General features: G+C 40.0%; 1 protein-coding gene across 1 annotated transcript in view; it reads left to right on the top strand.

The window, feature by feature from the left end:
* Nucleotides 1-1,435: 1,435 nt before the first annotated feature.
* LOC115406571 (leucine-rich repeat and fibronectin type-III domain-containing protein 2) overlaps nt 1,436-6,000 on the top strand; it is a 59,819-nt gene continuing 55,254 nt past the window's right edge. The window contains exon 1 of the mRNA XM_030116685.1: nt 1,436-1,526. The gene's annotated coding sequence lies outside the window, so the exon portion shown is untranslated. The remainder of the gene's footprint in view (nt 1,527-6,000) is intronic.

Raw genomic sequence — 6,000 nt, 5'->3', positions numbered from 1 at the left:
GTGAATCTCCCACAGTTTAACCCTAATATGGAGCTTCATGTCTTCTCTTAAGTATGCTTTAAGATCGTTTAATTAAAGTTATTTGAGGGATGCAGGGTCTTGTCACTCTTGCATTTCATGGAGCAACGCTTCTTATCGCACTCGACGTCGCCCATATAGAATAATACAGTGGCAGAAAAATGCATGTGAAGCTTTTACAATGTCTGACTTTTCTGCATCTTTATTTAACTTTGGAGGAAATTCCAGCTAACTATAGAGCGAGGAGTGTCCACCCTGCTCAGGTCACCAGTCCATCACTGTGCTGACACAGAAACTCTCATTCAGCCAGTCTGTCTTAAATGCATGTTTTAGACTGAAGGAGGAGACTGGAGAACCCAGAGAGAAAAGTAATGTGCCTAAACCCAATTCCACCTTCTTTTTTTCTTTTTTTTTAATATTTCATGCCTTCATTGAACACAGCCATTAATATCCACAGTGCTGCTGGATAAAAGGAGGGAAACCCTTGATTAAATCTTAGGAGAACCTCCTTTGGTGCTGCAATAACTTCAAGTGGCTGCCTGGGACTGCACCACGTTTATAGGACTGTCTGTACCGTTCCTTCTTAAAGCGCTCCTTCTGGTCAGATGAGTCTTCTGAGAACTGATCTCTGATCTCATTTCAACTTATTGACAAGTCTTCTGCAGCTCAGTAGAATGAGCAACCGTACATTATCAAATGAAATAGAAAAAAAAAAAAAAAAGGTTAGCGAATCATACATGAACTTGCCTATTTTATGATGTATGTATGTGTATGATTAAAACCACCACAGATGTGGTTAGAACTGCATATGAGCGTCTTGTGTGATTTATTTGCAATCCGGGCGTCTAGCCGGAACATCTCGGTTCTGTCAATGTCAATCATGCAGCTCAATGAAGCATTAAGCTCCCGTTCAACCCCCGATGGGAGAGGATTTGATTTGATGTGGACCGAAGATCACATTCTTGAACTGTTTAATCAAGGCAGCCAAAATATTGATCAAAATTTGAATAATTGTGCAGCCTTTATCTCTGTTGGAAGTATTGCAGGGCCCTGATCGGGCTCCAGAAGATGGATTTTCTTATTTTAAGGCCATTTCAGAGTTTGCTGTCCTGATTTGTTATGGTATATTAAGCTTTTAAGGATGCAACCGTCAGCATGACACTATCTTGTGTAGTTCATTAAATGGTTTAAGCAAATTCCTTCACTGTATCAAGTCATACATAGTGTCAAGTGTTCTTCATACATGTCAAGTGGGGCTTCTTTTGTGCTTCGCCGATCATTCTGCGCTGCGCCTGATGAGTCAGCATGGCCGTGCACACAGCTGCCGTCTTTTCTTCTGTAAAAAAAAACAAACTTCTGTTTCTGTTTCCTCAGGTGACCTGATCGGCTCGACTAAAACAAATGTGACAAATAACATCTCGGAAGAGGAGTAAGACTCGGCCATCTTCTCGACATGAATCGAGATCTGTTTGGATACCTGACCTGATCCTGCGGCGCATCTTTTCACTGTAAGTAGGAATGTAATGCACATATTTTATGAAAAGACCATTTACAGCCGTCGAGAAAAATCCCTGCTTTTATTCAGTTAGTGGTGAAAAGCACTTTTACCCAAGTGCCATGCTTGAATAGTATTTTAATGGCTTCAGTTCATATCGTGAGAGACAGAAAATCATTTCGTGGGATACATGAATGGCCTCATTGGTACGAATTTAGCATGTTTAGCAGTTAAAGGCCCTAATGGATCTCCGTTTGAGAACCAGAGCAAGATGATTTGAAGAGGCTTTGATGCTTCATGAAATATATCTACCATGCTGCAAGGGAAGCAAGAAAGAAAGAAAGCTTTGTTGTGTTTGTCGAGTGTGTTTTTTGTTTGTTGCTCTCATTGACAAAAGGGGGAGAAAAAACGTACTCACAGTAGAAAAGAGAATAAATTCATCTGCAAGATTCTTACCTATCACGAAGCCTCGTTTAAACACAAGTACTTTTAACTAAATCAAACATGAGGAGCTCTTTCTTCAGCTCCACACACACTGGCACATTCCTCCTGCTTTTCCAAACACATCTAATGCTTTTAAACTGATGTTGAACCCTACTATTAGACCACACTTGTACCCAATATTGTTTTTAAAAGAAAGGCTTTTTATCACTGTGGCCTTTTTTAACTCTCTCCTGCACAGGAAAAGAGCTTTCTAGTTCCACCTTGTCATGTCTTGTCTGTCAGTCTTGAAGTCAGTGTCTGTGCTGTCTGGGAGCTGAAGCTCTGAATCATTTTTCTGTGACAGTAACACATCTTAACTACTGCTTTTTTTCTTTTTGACTGATCGTCTCTGACAGCTGTAGATTCCTGGCTGTTTTGATAATTTGTCTCATTGCGAATTTTTTTTATTTTGATGACGTGCAGCCGAAACTATGAATCCATCCTCATTCATTGATCTTCCCTCAAGCACAAGCTTTCAGATACTCCCGCTGTTAATGCTGCGCTAAGGCCAAGTAAAACACACATTATCAACTTTTATAAGAGCAGGTGAACCATCGTGAAAGAGCAGTCACTGATGATTGAACAGAATCTAACAAGAGATGAAACAAAAGGTAGAAATGATTGTTTTTGCAACAAAAGTATTTGTGTTCTCAAATGGCTTACAGCATTTGAATCGCAATGCCTTTAAGAATTACTTTCCAGGTTGAACCAATGAGTACTTGATCAAAAGTGCTGTGGTTTTAGTACAAGATGTACTCTTCAATGAGCAAAAAGTGACTGGGAGTAAATAAAACCCTCCCGGTAAGAGTGCTGTTAAAACTGCCCCGCTGCAGCAATCAGGTTGCTTCAGTGATGTACGCAGGTTGTACAGTCCTGTTCCACCGCATTTCTAAGACATGTAGTTTACTTGTCAACACAATCAAGCGCAGGTTTGTTGAAAGGCTGCCGTTCCTGTGTTTTCATGTGTAGATGTGAGTCACTCTATCGAGGGAAAGGGAAAAAAAAAAAAAAAAACTTTTTGTGTGATTGGTCAGCCCGGACCAGTTTGTGCATCAGCTTTTTGTTGTGAGTGCTTTTCAAACTGCGGCTCTCTCCTCATTCCATATGCACCCGATGGAGAAAATAACAGGAGGAGACAGGTTGTAGTTCTTTATTTGGTTGCACCATTCAATTCTGTAAAGTGGATTCTATACAATGGGAAAGCAGGTGGACAAGGAGAGCAGTTGGGCTCAGCAGGAAAATTGAATTCGGGCTTGTACGGTGCAATTCTGTCTCGCTGTATATTAATGCTGTCCTCAGATAAAGCAATCATGTGGTAGCAGTGCAGCTCCTCAGGTAGATAATTAAAAACAGTTCCCGGTGCCTAACGTCTTTTAGAATATTTTTTATATCCATTGCTGTCAATAATTGATTTAAAATTGAAAGTTGATAATGCGTTCTACTGGAAAACTGAAAAAGACAAATGATTGGTTTTGTCTCCAAACCTTTCTTTATGGTCAAAGACATGACACATAGTGCTGTGCAACCAAACTTGCTCAGTACTCAACCGAGTATATTGATCTTGCATAGATGATAACTGGTACTTCCACAATTACTTATACAATGAATACAGGATAATTAGCACAACCGATCAGTACACAGGTGTGCAAGAACAAGTGTGTAAAAGTCGCATTACATACACCCAAACCCCTTTGACCTCATTTACAACAATATATGTTACAGTTTCTGCTCTGTAGGATCGTGACATTAACTTAATCTTCTTAAAAAAACCCACCACATTGCATTTCCCCAGCCTGTGTTTGTGCTGCCTGCACTGCAGTGATTGGCTGATACGAATCACTTCAACGGGACAAACACTCAGCAGAAAAAAAAGCCAAAGCACTCCGATTTACAAAGTTGGATTAGAGTCTTAAGCTATCTCCCCAAACTCTTCTCCTCCTCCTCCTCCTCCTGTCTCGCTCCCTCTTTCTGTGAGAAAATTGGCATCATTTACTGCTGTCACTGCAGAGCTCATTGTCCCCCATTATCCCGGGGACAAAGCTGCCATGACATTGAGTTAATCCCTCCTTGTTTCAATTTTGCTTTCGGGGTGGGAGAAAACAGATAAGGAGTTCAGGTAAGTGATGGCAAGGCGGCGCTATATCCCGGCCGGAAAATAAAAACGGGCGTCTGTGATTGAAACGGATCACAAAACAATAACAAAATGCAATCTGCTTCACAAATGGGGCTGATTTCCTGAAGAATTCCAGGGACTTGTTGAGGGGGGAGGTACCGATGAGGCTTGGTTGATGGAAAGCTCCTCTAAAGACTAAAAACGCACACATACACACACACTGTGTGAAGGTAGACTGACTAAAATGTATTATTTTGTGGAATAAAGCAAGCAGAGGGACCTGCCCTCTTACTGAGAGATCTGCAATCACCACAGAGGCCTGAGCTTAGATTTCATAGCACTTGAGAAGCTTTTCAGGAAACATCAAAACTGACACTAAGACTGCTTAATTACAACCTATCAGGACACCTGGGAGAGCAGCTTTAGTGGCGAGGATGGTGATATGTTAATCGAGTGAAAACCACAAAGTGTGTGTGTGTCATTTAAAGAGGCTTTGTTAAAGGCACAGCTGAACCTGCGTGATGGGGGTAACCATCCATACTGTGTTTGCAGTTATCTCAGGCATTATGCTTATTTTATCCAGTAATCACTTCACACTTCAAAACAAATGGCAATACTTGTGTTACATAACTTCAGTTAAATGCGGGTTGGGTCATCATGGAGCACCAGAACCTCATCACAATGGTCACATGACCATGGATTATACTCCAGGTAAAGCAAAGAATGAATTGAAATGAAATTTCAAATGGCTGATCAGTTTGCTGTTTGTGAGGGAGACATTTACCTCTTAGTCAGTCTGTGAGTTCTCACCTCATAAACTACACTGACGTTACTTAAATCTACTCTTGATTCAGAGTATTTTATTATCCATGGCTCTGAGATGTATTGGCTCCATCGAATTTAATTTGAACAATTAAACCCACAAGATCCATTCATACTTTATTTCACTGATTGAACAAAGAAAAGTGTCACAATTAATGGACCTGAATTCAACTATACATGAAATCAGCTAATTTCATCAAAATTGAAGCTGCAACTCTCATTTTGGTAGGATTTCTCAAGTTGTGTGTTACCCATCTGTGTGTGTGCATGGAGGCGTGTGCACAGCAAATTTTCCAGTGTTGAATTAACTCTGAAAGTGTTAAAGAGTGGTCTCATATATACACTTTTGTAGTGTTAAAATCTCAACACTGACCAGTGTTAATTTTCTAATGCTGACACTCTGTAGAGTTATATTAATATTCCTCTCTGTTGACCAGTGTTCCTATTTAACTCTATACAGTGTTAATTCTTAGAATGAACACTTTAAAGTGTATATTTTAACACTTACATTTAACACTACAACAGTGTATATATGAGACCAGTCTTAACACTTTCAGAGTTAATTCAACACTGGAAAATTTGCTGTGTGTGTGTATGACAAAAAAAGCCTGTGGAAGGAAAATGATTATGAGATGAGTGAATAGGCAAAAAATATGTGGTTCAAGATTATATCAACCCTTACTTGTACTTTAATTTGATGTTTGCTGGTTTTTAATGACTATTTTGTGAGTCTTGTTTGTTTCCTCTCAGACCTGAAACCCCGATAATCTGCCACTGTTCAGCAAATACGTCACTTGCGGAGAGTTCTCTCCATGCGTCGTCTTCAGACACCTTCATGTGTGAATTCTCAGAGAGATTTCTTTTTTCTTGAAGGGATGCTAAAGTGAGATTCACTTTGCTGCTGAGAGCTGCCTGCAAATTCAATTTACCAGAGCAATGTTGCGATCTGAGGGATCTCTGTCAGCCTTCGTCAACTCGTCAACTGAAGTTTGGAAATGAAATCGGTTGTCCCTCTAACAAATTAATATCTATTGATCCATCTTCGTCTTTGATTCTTTTTCTTTTGTTT

The sequence above is a fragment of the Salarias fasciatus genome, chromosome 19 (genome assembly GCF_902148845.1).
Source record: "Salarias fasciatus chromosome 19, fSalaFa1.1, whole genome shotgun sequence".
In the NCBI taxonomy this organism is placed as follows: Eukaryota; Metazoa; Chordata; class Actinopteri; order Blenniiformes; family Blenniidae; genus Salarias; species Salarias fasciatus.
The sequence above is the reverse complement of the archived record's forward strand: the minus strand, read 5'-3'. Positions and strand labels throughout refer to the sequence as shown.